Source organism: Pinus tabuliformis, chromosome 9 (assembly GCF_031772625.1).
Source record: "Pinus tabuliformis cultivar Carrire ecotype Pingquan chromosome 9, CPIR1, whole genome shotgun sequence".
In the NCBI taxonomy this organism is placed as follows: domain Eukaryota; kingdom Viridiplantae; phylum Streptophyta; class Pinopsida; order Pinales; family Pinaceae; genus Pinus; species Pinus tabuliformis.
This window is the reverse complement of record NC_142307.1, coordinates 1,855,206,334-1,855,224,365: the sequence shown is the minus strand read 5'-3', so window position 1 is coordinate 1,855,224,365 and position 18,032 is coordinate 1,855,206,334. Positions and strand designations below refer to the sequence as shown.

The 18,032-nt window shown below is 34.1% G+C and overlaps 1 pseudogene across 1 annotated transcript; it reads left to right on the top strand.

Moving 5' to 3' along the window:
* Positions 1-1,364: 1,364 nt before the first annotated feature.
* Positions 1,365-2,790, top strand: LOC149156267 (oxygen-evolving enhancer protein 1, chloroplastic-like; annotated as a pseudogene). Its single transcript, XR_016262225.1, has 2 exons — positions 1,365-1,700; positions 1,827-2,790. The product of XR_016262225.1 is annotated as an oxygen-evolving enhancer protein 1, chloroplastic-like (transcript).
* Positions 2,791-18,032: the final 15,242 nt, after the last annotated feature.

The window sequence follows — 18,032 nt, the reverse complement described above, 5'->3', positions numbered from 1 at the left end:
AAAAGAAATTGGATTGGATGTGATTAATGCTACTTGTGTAAGAATGTAAGTGAGGCTGCAAATCATCTATCGATATTTTGTTCCTTCTCCAAGGTTGTTTGGAAGGAGATGATAAGTAATTATAATTTGTAGAATCAATGGGATAAACCATCTCTATTAGAGTGCTTGGAATCTTGGATTAAAAATAAGTATATTTCCTCTTATAAAGCTATGCCTTGTTATGTAATTTAGGGAATCTGGCCATCTAAGACAACTTGATTTTTGAAGCTAATAAGGCCCACCTGGGAAGACTTTCTCATCAAATTAGAGTCTCCTTTGGTGAAGACGAGAAGCCTCCAAAATAATTTGTCCCAACAAATCTGCAGGAGCCCAATATTGACTCCACAAGGCTTTAGGGGTTTTTCGATGGAGCTTGCTAAGGCACTCCTGGAATTTGTGAAGCATGGCCATTCTCAATTTGGATAATGTTCGTCATTTTTCTTAAAATATGGAATTGGTAGGGGCACTGGTAATAGAGAAAATATCTACACTCTTTGAATCTTGCTCAAGGTTACTATTGACAAATAGATAAGAAAAAAATAGATCGTTGGGGATTCTAAACTAGTGATGAATTAAGCAAATGGCAAATGACAAACAACAAATGGCAAATGACAAACCACAAATGGTTCTGGAACCTATTATGGAAAGGATTTTAGATATTGTAACAGTGTTTGAAGAGGTCATATTTGCTCATATATTCAAATAATTCAATCATAAAATTGATCATGTATGAAAAGACACACTCACCTTGGAAAGAAAGATATTATTTATTCAAAAAATAAAAAATCACATCCTTTGAATGGTCTCAATTTGTCTCTCTTCAAATAACTTCCTATATGGATAACTTCCCATAAGTCAATCCATAATATTTAACTTATAATGTTAATGTTATAGTAAATATAAAAAATAATCACTTCTTATTATTTTTAATATAGCACATTATTAACTTAATTCTAAATTAATTAAATATTTTATTATTAATATTAAATTTAACTTTATAAATTATAAAAAATAAATTATTTTCAATTTTTTTAATAATAAACAAATAAACATAAATAGATAAATAATCCTCCAACCATATAAAATTATAATATTTAAAACTATCTATAATCTTCCGTCATGCTCCGCTATTTACAATATTTATCGCGTTTATCCTTTCTTATCCAGCTAAGAAAGTCTGATATTTCGGAAGAAAAAGCTCAAAAGCCGTAATTGCCACGTGTTCGTTCAGTGGCCTCGAACAAGTAGGAGTTCAGCCAATAGGAGCAGAGCTTATCCAATCTCTTTATCCCATAGCAATACATGCCGATTCCTTCGATCGTTATACTCTTACGTTCTTCCGCTTCATCTCATTCTCGCAGCGGGAGCAACCCCAGCCAAAGAAGGATAACGTAGCAGCCATGGCCGCGTCCCTCGCAACAGGATCCGCGCTACAAGCCGCGGCCACGCTTCTCCAACCAACAAAGCTCAGCGTCACGCGTAGCTCCTCCAGGCTATCGTCCTCGTCCTCGCATGTCTCAAGGGCCTTCGGATTCGAACCCGCGACCTCTGCGCGGGTGTCCTGCTCCTTGCAGGACGACGTCAAGGAATTCGCCGAGAAGTGCGCCGGCGCAACCAAGATCGCAGCAGTCACCCTCGCTGCTTCCGCCCTCGTCGCCTCCGTATGAATTCTCCTACCTTCTTGTTGCTGCTTTTCATGAGTCTTTGATTTGGGGAATTCTTTACTGTTCTTGATTTGGGGGTTTCTTGATTTTAAATTGATTTGGTGGGTTCACTGTTCTTTGCAGGGCGCCGGCGCGGAGGGTCCCCCGAAGCGGCTGACGTACGATGAAATCCAGAGCCAGACGTACCTGGAAGTGAAGGGCTCCGGCACAGCGAACCAGTGCCCGACAATCGACGGCGGCGTGGAGGGTTTCCCGTTCAAGGCGGGGAAATACGAGATGAAGAAACTGTGCATGGAGCCGACTTCCTTTACCGTGAAGGCGGAGGGCACGAACAAGAACCTTCCACCGGACTTCCAGAAGACGAGGCTCATGACCCGGCTGACCTACACGCTGGACGAGATCGAGGGCCCGCTGGAAGTCTCATCGGATGGCAAGCTCAAGTTCGAGGAGAAGGACGGCATCGACTACGCGGCGGTCACCGTTCAGCTGCCCGGAGGCGAGCGCGTGCCCTTCCTGTTCACCGTCAAGCAGCTTGTGGCCTCGGGCACGCCCGAGAGCTTCAGCGGGCAGTTCCTCGTGCCGGCCTACCGTGGCTCCTCCTTCCTGGACCCCAAGGGCCGTGGTGGCTCCACCGGCTACGACAACGCCGTGGCGCTCCCTGCTGGAGGTCGCGGTGACGAGGAAGAGCTGGCGAAGGAGAATATCAAAGACGTATCGGCGTCCAAGGGAACTATCACCCTCAGCGTCAGCAAGAGTAAGCCCGAAACGGGCGAGGTGATTGGTGTGTTCGAGAGCCTTCAGCCCTCCGACACCGATTTGGGCTCCAAGGCCCCCAAGGACGTTAAGATCCAGGGCATATGGTATGCACAAATTGAAAACCCTTGCCCTCAGCTCTGCAATAACAGTAACACCACCCCCGTCCCATTTTAGTGTTGTACATGGCTATTTTCTTGAGTTTTTGGAATGTAATTCGACTTTGGTACTTTCGTTACATTAAAGTTTTATAAACTTTAAATTATGTAAGTAAAGAAGTTTTGAATTTTATAATTTTGAGGAAGATTTATAATAATATTTATGATTTCAATCCTATTCATTGCATATATTTTTTTAATCATCAAATACAATTTAATATTACTGAAAAACTTTACATATTTTTGAGATTATTAAGTACAGTTTATTCATTATTTATATAGATCTAAGATATATATTTTTAAGTTTTTTATATATATATATATATATATATATATATATAAATTATTTATAATTTATAATTTATAATTTCTATATAAATATATTTAATTAGTCATGGCAAGCTCTATATATTCATATAACGACCTACCTTTTTCTCATACATTTTTTATCAATCAGTCAATTTCTTTTGGGTTAAGGTAATCTTTTTTTTAAGATTGATCTTAATATGATGTTTGGTTGGCTTATTATTTTTTAATATTTGTTTTTAAAAAAGTTTTTGAAATTTTTTATATAGTTGTGTGAAATTTACATATATAATTTAATTTAATTTATATATTTTTTTTATAAATAGGAGAAGTATAATATTTTTGATATTATTTATGTAAATTTAAGGTTATGTTTTTATTCTTTTTGTTTTAAAATTTGAATGTAGGTTATGTATTTTCAAGGTTTTTTTAGAATTTGAATGTATATGGTAAACTAAAAAATTTGCAATTTTAATGAGTATCTTAAACTAGAATTGGGATGTATTAAGTATTTAAGTTAAATTTAAATTTAAATGTAATTGTTTTTGAATATTTTTTTTCTATTTATTTAATTGTTGAGAGAAAACATTGATGTGAAGCAAAAATGTGAATTCTCAAATTTTATAAATTCAAAAAATATTTTTTCCTATATATATAATTTAGATGTTTAATAATTTATTTTTAAAGAGTATATACGTATGTGCTTATACATGTATTTTTTAGGTAAAATATTTTATGGACATGAAAAAAGAAATTTTGAAATGGTTTCATCTATTAAGTGTAAAGAAAATTGTTTAGATTTTAAAAATGTCTATAAGAATGTCTGAAATGTTATTGCAAAAAAAAAAAATAGACAAAGTTCAAACAAATAAACAAAGTGTATATGATTTGATAAGAAAACACCTTTCAACCCACTTGGTGATTGAGTAAGGCACTTGTTTGTAAATGTCACTACTTCAAAACCCATGAGTGAGCCTGTTTAGGGGTAAACCTGGCTTACCTTGTTCAGTATGGTTTGCGAGCTATTACACTAGCCAAGCAGTTTTCTATTGTATGAAGCAACGCCATGTGATCTTGGGTGGCAACCATGATTGTATGGTTCTCATTGTCTATTTCTCTCTTGATAAAAATAAAAAGAAAAAGAAAAAAGAAAGAAAAGAAAAAGAAGAAGATAAGAAAACATCTTTCAATCCCTCATTTCATATATATATATGTATAATTTTAAAAGTGTAATCTATTACTTCATTGGGATGGATGACACAACCATTGCTCTTCATAACCATGTTAAATAGTGTCATTCAGATGGTAGTACATTTGAATCCTCCCTCCTCCATGCGCCACCATATTGAGGTTAGATTACTCGCATGCTCCAGTCATGCAAGGGTTTGGTTTTTTATTATAGTCTTAATGGTGTCCTCCCTCCCAACAATGTTGTCTATCCTAGCTTATTCTATTACTCACCCTCAGCTTCTTCGTAAGTATTTCCCTAAAAATTCTCTTTATTCTTACCTTCCATTCAGTGAGTGGCATGGTTGCTTTGCATTTGCATGCTAGTTATTCTTTGGTATCCTTTGACCCTCTACTTACTTCCTCCAACGCTTATCTGACCCTCTAGTTCTCTTGCTCTCTAGTATATCCCTGTGATTCTTTTCCTTCTAACAACAACAACAATGACTCACCAACGAGGTAGGTGTAGGCGAGATAGTGGGGGCTGCAACTCTTCAAGTGGCTCTCAAGCATATAAGTGAGCTGAGACAATGATGCAAATTTATTATGAGCAGACACCATAGACAATTCAACAATAATTACAAGCAACGAAGGACGTGATTGTTGGTGAGCGACCCCGTTTTTCAAACTCGGAAGTGATTACGATAGTCAGCGCGTAGGTCCTTGACTTGGGGCACACTCATGGCAACCAAAATCAATATCTATGGACAATTGATCTCTTATGGCATATGAAGTCCCTCGTGGGAAAAGTCTTGCTCGACAGGAATGATGCCAAGAATGAGATCCTCTTGGTTCTACATGATATTCAAGTTCAACTCAAGGACTTGGATGCTCGGTCAGCAAGTATTGAAGCGAGTGTGGGTCTTGGTCCTAATCCTAACCATTTTAGCCCCGAGGTGCCTATGCCCATCGAGGTCAATATGTCTATCACTTCTTAGTCTGTATTAGAATGATGCACTCTCAGTTACTTTTGTTTGCAATTGTTTTAAGGCCTATTAAAGTTATTTTGTTATGGCTAGGTAACTATTTTGATGCCTTGTAGCACAAACAACATTGCTCTAGTTAGTTTAGTGTTTCATTGCACCTGCAAATAACTTGAATTAATGGTCCCATGTTCTGCAACTGGTTTGGTTTCTCGAGTATCAAGCCAATAGTAATAGGGACCGAGGACACAATTTTTTGTTGACAACCATAATATTTAATTTAAAAAAAATAAAAAATAAAGAAAGAAAATAAAAGTAATTTCCATGTAATTTATATGTTGATTAAATATCAAGATATACTTTAATAAGATTCTTTAAAATTATAAATATCAACTAACTAATTTATAAATAATAATAAATCTAAAATTTCTTAACAAATTAAATATATTAACTAAAACAATATTGAAACTTTATACAACTTATAAGTTTTTAAGGCTTAAATAATGTAACCTAAATGTATTCATATACAAATTTACCTAAATCAAATGAATATATATATATATATATATATATATATATATATATATATATATATATATGCATATGAAGTTTTGGATTGACTATGAATGGATTATATATTACTAAGTAGAAAATCTCTGAAATTATGATTTTCTTTCCATATAAGCACATAATTTTTCTACTAAATTTTGCAGCATAATAGGAATAGAAATAAAAACAATTCACACAATTCAAGACACAATTTCTAGGGAACCAAAGTGGGAAAACCCTCTACTTGTTGAAAACATTATTGATAGAAACCGAGAAATGATCTCTTACAATACAACTTTGTTTTCAATAGAGAATACACCCTTCTCCCTGCCTTGCCTAAGCTTGAAAAACACACTTGTTGTAGCCTGATCTGCTCTCTAAACCCTTGCGCAATAGGTGCTCCTATTAAATAGGAATTTCCTCCTATTCCTATGTGCACTACCCAAGGGAACAATTCCTCACCATCATTTTGTGAAGTTTCTGTTGCATACTCTTCCTCACAAGCTCACACACAACCGTGTATGTACTCCTATTGCTTTGTCTCACTGGCCCATGCTCACAAAACAATGAGTAACAATGTGCCTTGGCTCCTATTCGAATGACCAAATTTGGTGAGTTTCTAATTAAAGAGTTTGCTTTTGTGATTGTTTGAGTTAGCATGAGTTAACTACTCATGCAACTGATAGTATCTCAAGTCAACCACTTCAAACTCAATCACTTGTGTTTTTGGCTCCTATTATTAAGGAACAAATCACACAACCCTTTTCTCACTAATAGTTTCAACACATTATTTATTGCCTATGAAACTTTGGATTGACAATGAATAGGGGTATTGTTAAGACACTCTTCACATTAAACCATCGATTAAAATCCTTCATAAACTCCTTTAATTTAATAATATTTTATATTTATAAATTTTGTTAAACTTAAAATTCACTAATATTTATTTATGTCAATTTAAGTTAAATAATATAATATAAATCTCAAAATTTTTTCCATATTCAATACATCATCAAAATGAATGTATATTTTTATCTCAATAATAATTAATAGATTATTATTATTCATAATTTAACTTATCAAGGTTTATAACGAAATATGTAAAATTTTACTATATAGTAAATTTTAAAGATAAGTTTTTGTATTAGCAAATTTTCAATTCTTAATATAAAGATCTATTTCAATTTTAAATTTATTATGTGGTAGAGATAAATTAATTTTTTGAAATGCATTTTATTTTTAAGTTGTCTTTAGTCAGTGCAACTTTTTGGACTTTTCAATGCTTGAATCTTGATTTGTGTTATTTGAACTGGTTTGATTGATTCAACACTCTTAAAATCCCTAGGCAGGGGTTACCCAGCAAAACTTGTCATTTCAATAAATTCCTACCAGATTTTAGATAAATTAGACCAAAAAAACTTCCAAAAAGTCTCATTAAAAACAACTAGTTTTTTTTTTCTTTTTTAATTTTACATTCTAAAAAAATGTTTAAGAAAGACTATAATATTAACTCTATGTTGAATATGAAAAGAATTAAACATTTCCCTCACATAATATATATATATATATATATAATGTATAAATTTTGTTGTGGAAAAAAATATATATCTCTTTTACAATGAACTACCAAAAAAAATAAAAAATTCAACATAAAAAATTATACTATATCAATTATTTTTATTTAAAAAATAAAATTGTTTCTCAATAGCAAAAAATGGCACAAATTTTCAAATAAAAAGAAATATTCACCACATAAGCATATTTAAAAATAATTATAATGTTTTTTCTAAAACTAAGAAATAACACTCCAATTTAATAAGTCGACGAACTTCAACAATCCATCCTATGTTGTCTCCTAACATAAAGATAACAACTTTTTAAGAAATGGGTGCCCATTAGGATTTAAGCAACATGAATTTAGCTTTTAAGTGGATATAAAGTATTGAATATTGAAGAAAAGATATCTATATTTAAGTTTCTGTGATTCATAATAAATTAATCAAATCTTTCTCTTATCTGATTTTTACTAAAAGACTTTGTCTAAAAAATATCTAATTATGTTAACGCTTCTTTTGAAAAATCTTTAGCTTAAAAGCATGACTGATTCGATTTAAAAATTTATTCGTTACACTATCAAAATGTAACCAGTTATTATTTTCCAGAGATTATGATTTTTATTATTAGCTTTATGTTGTTTAAGTGTTTTATAATTCATTATTAACTCTAATGTAAGTAAGCATAGACTATTACATTGAGTTTATGATCAAACTCATGTTACTTTGGGGTTGACTTAAACAATTTGTAAAGTTTCCATAGTTTAATTTTGTATATTGAAATTTATTATTTTTTAACAAAATATATATATATATATTTTAATCTAATTGACTATAAAGATAAACATGTTAGTGATAGATTAATGAGCCAAAATTACAAAGCTCCTATTATAAATTGTGGTCTTGCGCCTCCATGTATAAATTAATAAGCCAAAAGTGCAATTCAAATGAAATGACAAATAATGCTTTCATAATATACGATCACTACCATCATCCTGTAGTGATTTAAGGACAAATGACCATCCTGGTTTTATTTTCCCCGCCTCGCTGTAATATCTTATCTTTCGTCACCGCTCCAACGTGGACCTATGCAAAACTTACCTTTTGCAAAGCAACGCTCCTCTACATTGGCTAAATACACCCTTGGACAATCAATAAAAGCATCCAACATTTTTCCAAGTTTATTTTCGAAAGTAGGAAAAATGGTAACAAGGTTATTAGGTAGCTTTCATCTCCTCCTAGTACATTCATGTTTAGATTTTCAACCAATACATTTGTTCTCATAAGTTTTTTTGATATTTTGTTTCTATATAAAATCCCCTGCATTATAATGATAACGATTCAAAAAAATTTCCTTCTTAAAGTTTTTGGGTCTCAAACATTCAATCTAATGACATTTATGTCGCAGTTGGATAGTTTTAAGGGTAACTTATTGCATATTTTGGAATATATTAAGAAAGTGAAGTTTTAGCATTGTGATAATTTTTTAAAAAACAACGACCCCACTAATATAGATTACTCAGTACAAAATATCTTTATGATCCTCAGAATTTGATAATTGACTAGTAAAATATATATAAACATTTTTTTATACATATAGTTCTTATTCCCCAATTTTAAAATATCTGTGAACTAATTTATTATCGTGTAAAATATTTCATACATTCAACCTTTGATTCGCTGGAAAAAGGTAATCAGGGTTTATATTTGCAGAGTTCATTTTCAAGATTGTTGTCTAGTCTTACTATTTCTGTTTATTCCCACTTCGCAAGTCATTCTCATTCAGATGCTCCCTTCATCATCAAAGCTTGTCTTTTAACATTTCTTCACTAAGTTCTTTGGTGCTCACCTCTCTAACATCCACTTGTCCCACATCTCAATGTTTGAATTAACAATGTGATTTAACATTGAAAACTTTGTCAAAACTTAGCTTTTGGTTTTGTGGATTGATTGTGATGAGCCTCAGTATTGCAGCAAGGATGCTGCAACTCCTAGGGCTACCAAATTTACTTTATCAACCCGGGGTTTCATACAAACTTGGAGGTGACAGTGCTATATGCACAGTAGATGCAACAATCTACTCTTGTCACCTTTCAACTGGGCGATAGACCACTAGGGTTTTTAAACTCATTTTCTATTGACTAGGAGTTTGACTATTGACAGTGAATGTAAATCTAATATTTAATGCAAGAAAGTAAATGCTTTCCTATTTAGGAAATGAAAGTGCTGAATGGAAAATGCTATGAGATACAATGAAATAATCTAGCTAAGAAATGACACATGTTACTTGCAGAAAAGAACTAACCTAACCTTGCATTCTATCATCGGGCTATTTGGACTAAGTGGACATGGGAACTTATCCTATCATTCTATGGCTGATGTATGCATGCACTAGCTATCTCATGTTGAAATGACAGAAAATGAGTCTTTTGATTTTTGATTTAGAAATGAAAATGCTAAGTTAAACAATATAATCTTTGCAAGGGAGAAAGGCATGGAAGAGCTGGTTTAAAATGGCACTAAGAGGCATGGAAGTCAAGTGGAGGGCCTACCCTATGTTTAGACTATCATTTCTGCTCAAAACATGTTTAAATAGGCTGCTACAGGAGATCTTGTAGCTACTACACGAACTGCTACAGGATGTCCTAGTTTTCTATAGGAAGCTAGCTAAAGGCCATAGGAAGGTAGGGGAGGTGAAATGAAGTGTTGGAAAGATGTCTGATGGTGAAATAGGGTGTAGGGAAGGTGCACATTATCCAAGGCTCAAGCCAACACTTCAGGATGGTTGGATTTGCCCAAGGTGGTTGTCCACGACGACTACAAAACAAAAATTTGGATTAGGGATTGGTAAGCCTTGGCAGAAGGTGGAGAAGACTTAGATAAGGTTGGTGGGATGAGTTCTTCCCTGCAGATCAACAATCCCTACAACAAAACATGTTCTTCTCTTCAGTTATGCATAAATTCATATAAATAGGGAAAAGATGAGTTGAATCTGAGAAAACTGATTTATTGATGGCTAGTGACTAGATTTATGAAATCAAATGTCTTCTTAAACTATAGCAAACTCAAGAAACAAAATGACAACTGCAGGTGCTTCCAAGAAATCATAAACAATGATCTATTCAACAATGAACCCTATTGTGCAATGATCAAAAGATAAAATATGTTTTTGGGGCTGTCAGAGTGGGGCCCTCAAACCATGATCCCATGAGGGAGATGAGGAAGAGGCCATTGTCACAGGCTTTTTTGAAGTATTATTTCTCACTACTGTACCAATGATCTTCTTCTTCAACTAAGGGAAACAAGACTAAACAATCATTCAAATACTTGTTAAACTAAACAAAGCAGAAATAACTTCAACAACTAACTATGATTTTAATCTATGTATACATGTACAAAAAGAGCAACCTTTGTTGCTAAGGTTGGGCCCTAACCCAAGAGCTTCAACCCTCTAAGTCAACGTAGTGTTGGATGAAGGTAAGCCTTCTCATTATCATCAAAATGTCAATACAACATAAGATTAACAATCATAATGTTTTAGCTCTAAATTGCTTCTTGGCTACAACAAGAAGCCGAATCCTAATGAGGCCCTTGGCCTTCTTATTTATACATACTGAAGCTACCAACAACTTCCTAAAAATTAGAGAGACTTGGCTCCCAAACTCGAGAATGACTTGTCTTCACTATCACTGGCTTGGCTGCCAATGAACTCGATTGTCTGGGCTGCTTGTAACTCCGAGCTGATGAGATATGGTGGAGGAATCTTTTGTTAGGATATTCTAGCACATAGGAAATAGTTAAGTATAACTTGGTCTAGTGTAGAGTTAGGTAAAGTGTGTTTCTTTACTATGTACTTTTGTAACTTATAATTTGACGGTCACGATATGTTCTAGACATGAAGTGATTTGACGGTTCATTCTCTCCTCGGTATTACCGACACTTGATTCGTGGCTTAACACCCGATTGGTCCATGATATTTACTTAAAGAGCATCGAGGGTCATTTGTAGGGTGACCATTCATGAGAGAAGCTTATGTAAATTTCTTTGTTTTATATTAATAAATTTCCTGAAGTGGTCGCGTTGGCTCAGGCCGTGGATTGTTTCCCTCTTTGAGGGTTTTAACCACGTCAAAAATACTGGTGTATTGATCTGTGATCTGTTTGTGAGTGGTGTCCTTTGGTGTTTTATCTGAAGAACTTACCATGTAAATTCCTACATGGTATCAGAACTATTTGAGGGCCGCATCCATTGGTGATCCAAATTGGAAGCTGATACAACTGCTCTGACTGTCGTTTCCTAGATCTATTATTTCTGACCACTTTCAGGTCGAGATGACTGCTCTATTGAGTCAGGAGCATCTATTCCAGTGAAAAACCCCTTTCGTTTCACACAAAAAGGTTTCTGGTAGCCCTAGCTAAGTCATTTTTAAGATCTGGAGGTATACAGTGTTTATTTGCAGTTTTAGTTATTTATCTCTCTATTTATTTCAGTTTATTTATCTCTCTGTTTTTATTACCAGATCTATACTTTTCATTTCTGCTTATGCTCTTTGCCCCGTGACTCTGTGTGATATAAGGAAATCAGAAATATAAAGAAAGGATTTTTCTCATGCGTATGCACTTTTCCGTCGCGCCTCAAAAAATCAGAAACATTGAGGAAAATATTTAGTTTCCGGTGAAAGCTAACTTCAAGCCATAAGGTTTGTTTTTTTTTTTTTATGTCCATGTTGGGTTGTGTGGTTTTTTGTTTTGTAGGTAAAAAGGGTTTTTTCAAGTAAGCACACACCCCAAACTTTCAGTGACTAAAAAAAAAACCTTCTTCTTTTTCAAAAATTACTAACCTTTTAAACTAGCTCACTTGGTCCAAAGTTACTTTATGAGAATAGAGGTTTTGAGTTCAAGTCTTTCTTTTTTTTGAGCTACTTTTTCAAAAAGCATATGTAACTTATGTTTTAAAGTTACTTTATGTAAGAATGTTCTCACCCATTATAAAAAATGAGTCACTTATAATTCTAAAGTCTCTTTATATTTTATTTAAGTTACAATTTAGTGGGTAGCTCATAAAGTACCATTGTAAAAGTGACTTTCACTTATTTATAAAAGTGGGCCACATAATTTTTTTTTTTTTTGAAGTGAGCTAATTAGATTAAGTTTGGAAATGGGTGGGGGGGGGGGATTTTTTTTAATATAACATTATCATTCACTTCCGCACATTCACGTACTTCGTCGACATCTTCAACAACTTTTCTTCAAAAAGCCATAACTTATTTATCCGGAAGTCGTTTTTAGAGCCTTTTTTTTAATCATCCTAATTTTTCAAGATCTTTCCATTGGAACACTTAATTTCATCATATACAGCTTCAATTTCTATTAAAATGGAAAGTCCATGCCAAGTTATTCTTGACCGTATCAATTACTTTTAATGGGTGTCCTACATGGAGGATTTACTTAGAAGTAAAGGTATTTATAGAATAGCCTCAGGCCAAGAGTCTAAACCTAAAGATGAAGATAAGCAAGCCAAATGGGAAAATAGGCAAGATCAAACATGTGGGTTGATAGGGATGTCTATTTCTCCAGACCTTAGATTCCATATTGCAGAACTTGATACCCCTAATGAAGCAATGAAACAACTCAATAAAGTTTTTGGAATTAAAAATGAAATTACAGCTCATTAACTCAAAAATGATTTGCTTACGTTGGACCCCAATAATTTTTTTTCCAATGAAGATTTTGTCAGGCCATGAGGTAACTCTTCAAATGAGATTATGTTTATTCATTTATGATGTTCATAGTTATATACATGAGGGAGTGACTATTGAGTTTCATCTCCCATTGACTTTTCATTTTCTCTCATTAATTATTTACACTATTTACAATTGTTCACCCAATCTCTATGATTAGGTGTCAACATTCCCTCCCCCCTAATCTGAAGTGATGTTGGTGAGCCCAAGCATCGTTCTGAACTTTCAAGATTTTCTCTTCCAAGGGCTTTGGTGAAGATATCTACAATCTGATCATTAGTGGAATAATGGTGAAGATGGATTGTTTTGGCCTCAACATGATGTCAAATCAAATGATATTTTGTATTGATGTGCTTCGATCAATCATAGATGATATGTATTGATGCACATTATTTATTTTTAAGGCTCTAGTGTGTATCAAGATGTGGTGCGTTGGTGCACATTATTAATATAACCACCATAATGCTTCCAATATCTAGAATAAAAATATGTTGTATGAATTGACACTTAGTATAGGTGTTTTTGGGCATCGATACGTATCATTTAGTGGCACATTGGTACTTGTTATATATAATTTCCATATTAGTGTGCCATATCGATACAAAGATATCTATTAAAAGAAAACCTCCACTAGAACCTTCGATTACCCATATATTTTAGTTATAGTGGAAATCTAATAAAACCTCCACTACCAATTACACATGTTTTGGCAAAGGCTTTTTAGATAAATTTTCCCAATCTTGTAACATGAAAAACCTTTGTTAGAAGAAGTTTTCCTTATAATGATGCTCCTAAACAAATTTGCATATTAATGTCTCTCATATTATTTCCAACAATATGTAACCGTCAAGAATCATATCACAAATGTATGCCAAACATGTAATAAACATCACATCTTCATAAAAATACTAGGAATTACATGGATATCGGGGTGAACCTATTGGTCACTTCACTTGAACATCCATTATGACAAGGGAAAATCCATATGTTCTTGAAGGATACGTAATTATATTCATTATTAATTGGCAAGTTCTCGAGATACAATGAACATGTATAAATACACATAAGATTTGATAAGTCATGTTGTTATAGCTCCAAATCTCACTCTTATGGTTTGTGATGCTGTACTCATGGCCTAGGGCAACCCCTCCTTCCAGACCTGGTCCTAAAATTTAAAAAACAGTGTTTTATTCTTTATACGCGACATTGCCCTGAGTTAAACGCGTGTATACGCGGGTCTGTGTATATCCAACCCGCGTGTATGTATTAAAACACTTAAAAAAATATAAAATTCCTTCTTTTCGGGTGGAGATCGCGGGTTTTACCTGCTGATCACCTGTTAGTGCCCGTGGCCCAACTGTTCCCAACCAACTCCTAACTAAAAAACTACTTTGGAGATGGTATAAAAAGACCTCAAAGGGAAGGCCTAAGGGAGGAGAGAATAGAGAGAAAGGTTATTATGCTGAGATTTTCCCCTTGACCAGGTCTGAAGTCCCTTGTGCCTTCTGCACTTCCCCCATTTTGTACAGGAAACCTTTGTTTCCTTGTGTGTTGATGTTCATCCACCATTTATGACATCATGGAGAGAGTCATGGAAGGAGTTTTGTTAGAGGCTTGAGGCTCGAACGGATCCGGAAGGAAGCTTTGCTTGGAGCCTGCTGAAGGTGACTCAGGTGAACATATTCCTTTTTATGTACTTTATTTGTCTATAATAAAAAGAAACATATGTCTTGGTTCCCGAATTGAATCTTCTTTATGTTAATGATATTCATGTTTTGAATTCATGTGTAGATGGTTGTTTGGATTTCATAACTAACTACCTTTCTTTGTAACATGAAGATGGTTTCTTTATAAGTTTTTGTCCATGTACTGCTGTGTTCTTTGAATTGTTTGTTTTGCAGGACAAAAGAGAAGAAGGGAACTCCAAGAAGGGTTTGGACCCTAAAGGCCTTCTCAAACGTAGGACCGAAGGTACGTACCCTTATCATAGAATTTGCTTATAATAGCATAATGGCTGTATGAATGCATGTTTCTTTGAATAGACAACTTTCAGTCTGCTAGGGTTTCACCCAAAAATCCCTAGGGGAGTAATTCCCTCTACCACATGTCCTCTAGGAAAATGTATGACTAACATTAATTACAATATACTAAATGTAGAATATTGATCTTATGTGACTACTTTGTACAACATAAATGATTATACATTATTTCATAATTGTAATATACTTCGAGTATGTTACAAGTCTTCCCCTCTTAAAAATGCTTTGTCCTAAAAGTTTAAGCAATGAAAATCTTCTTCTAATAGATAAGGTTGAGGACACAAGGTGTTATGATGTTTGCAACCTTGAGAAATATTAGTGCATTCAAAAAGGATAAATCCATCCAAACTCATTTCTTTTCACTCTTAATCCTCAATGGTTGATTGTTGCATAATTTTCTTTTCTTCGATTTTATGTATTATTGTTGTAATTTCTCCAATTTTTAGTAATTGATGGTCTCTGATAATGTCCTATTGAATAATGGTTTTGTGAAGACTTGTTCCATGAATATTGATGAGCATTTTATCTTCTTCCTTGAGAATGTTGATATTAATCTTCTTCCTTACTTCAAAACTTTCTTGGAAATGAGGGTGTCAATGTGGTTTCACATGTGATGGTTTTTCTTTATTCTACCAACCTATTACATCTATCTTATTTTCAAGATGTTAGTATCCTCTATTATCTTGCTTGGTCTTTTATTACTCTAGCCTCAGGGATAATAGCATTATATTTTCCATGGAGGCTCTCCTCTTATTTAAGGAGTTATTATGTAACTTATCTTTCCTATCCATCTTGGAGTTGTGCTCCACACTCACATTGGTGTACATGATGTGTACCTTTGGCTTTTTATGTATTTTTTCCATAACAAAAAATTCATAATTATGTGAAACACTCTACCTACAAATTGTAAGCTTGAAGAGATTACGTTGATTTGGGCACTACCCATCAATCTCCATGATTTACAAGGGAAATAATATTCTATATACATCACAATTCACATAGGGTATAATTATGTAACTATTTTCTCGATGCAATCTCAATGGCTCCCTCATGAATTTATGCATACCAATGCAAGCCCTCTCATTCATCATCAAGTATGCAAGCAAATCCATTCATTAGGCAAGTCAAGATGAAATCCTACATGGGAAAATGGGTAAAAACAAATAACGCTTCCTCCTACCTACTTTATTCCTTATTTTTTTTCACTCGTTATATGTAATATATGTTGAGATAAGTGTGCTATTATATCAATTGTTATATATGGATATAACATAGATAGATGGATGGATGGATGGATGCAATAGTTGTTCTAGAGTTTCCTTCACAATAAGAGGGACTTCTAGGTGATGTAAAGGAGCTATTAAGAGCGATGAAAAGTAGTTTAACAATGAAGCTACATTTCATATCTACTAGGCGAGTCAGGATCTTAGATGATGCATATCAAAACTTTAGATAAATAAGTTGAAAGTTATACTGATTAGATATATTTATATACTGAGTGCATTTTACTTTGATGGATTTTGGTGGATCAAGAGTGGAGGGTTTACAATATGGAGCATATGAAGGTGAAGCAATTTTGATGTTAGGGTCGTGGTAACATCCAAGAAATTTTGATGTTAGGTGGTAACATCCAATATCTTATACTCTTCCTTGAGGGCTTGCTTAGTTATCCAATGTCATGGATCCCAACTTGTAACCTTAAGACTTTGGAGAAAATGATCACATCAACCCATCACATATCCTCTAGATGAAAGAGGAGCTATTAGAGATTTGGAGAGTCACTTATTGTTTTAAGGAGGGTCTACACCTTCCTATATATATATCTATATTTTTTATGATCATAATACAATAATGGACCAATGCGCACTAAAATATTTGGATTGGATGTTGAAGTTACCAAAGTAGATGGGGCTCTTTACTGCCCACTCAAAGTATCTTAGGTTAGGACAATTCCTCAATCACCTCCTTGGCTAACAAAGGTTTTGAGAAATAAGGGATTTGGTTCGAACTCTACTCTAGAAGCTATCACTATTGTTTTAGAGCTGGATCCAAGGTAGATAGGATCCAAAACTAAGATTAGTATGAAATGAATTAGGTGCAAAAAAGATATGGTAAAAATGTTACTTGGGTTAGATTTTGAGATGGACATGGTTGAAGGATTAATGATTCAAACCTTGGTTGGATGAGGGATGGTGGAAAATCCTATGTTATATCCCTTAATTCCACTTATTGGTCAAAGGATATATTTGTTTTGAATTCAATAGAGTGGAGGATGTTGCACTAATTCTTAATCAAGATTGGCTATGGTGTCCCTCAAGTTTAATGTTAGGAAGTTGGAAGTCAAGGTTGCCACTATGTTTATCCTCTATAAAAGTATGTCTATCCCAATAGTTTGTCTCAAGGAAGGGGTTTGAACGCCTCTATTCATAATTCTTGTTCTCCTTTAGATTTGGGCCAGTTGCATGTTTTTTCTAAAGGGTTGGTCGATATTCAAAAATCATTTTGGGGGGGGGGGGGGGGGGGAGGCGCATTAGTAGGTATCATCTCCAAACAAACTAATTTTATGTTTTTTCCCTATAAGTTGCATCCAAGAAATCCAACTTGAATGAGTATTGTGAAGGGGTTAAGGGAGGTCTAGCAATTCAAAACCCTATCTGACTAGAAGAAAATCAATATCTCAAAAGCTAAATTGAAGTCATCTAAAGAAGTGAAGGAAGGAAAGAAACTAACCATCAAAAGGGAACTTGGAGTAGATAACCCCTCCAAAACAATTAAATAATGATCATTCTATCCTTTAATGTTAGAGGGTTAGGGATGCCCTCAAAATATTAGCCCTCAAAAAGATGTTCTTTGTTTATGAGTCAGATGTGATCTTGTTATAAGAAACAAAGTGTCTTAGGGTAGAAGCCATACAAATTTTGTTTGTTGTGTTAAAGGATTGGACTTTTTGTGCTAATTAATGCACAAGGGTTTTTAGTGGAGTCTTATTTCTGGTTGAAATAATAATATAGGTATTAACAATATGGCGTGTGTCCTTGCAAGCGTTGTTATATAAGGAAGGGAAAAATATTTATACAAGGT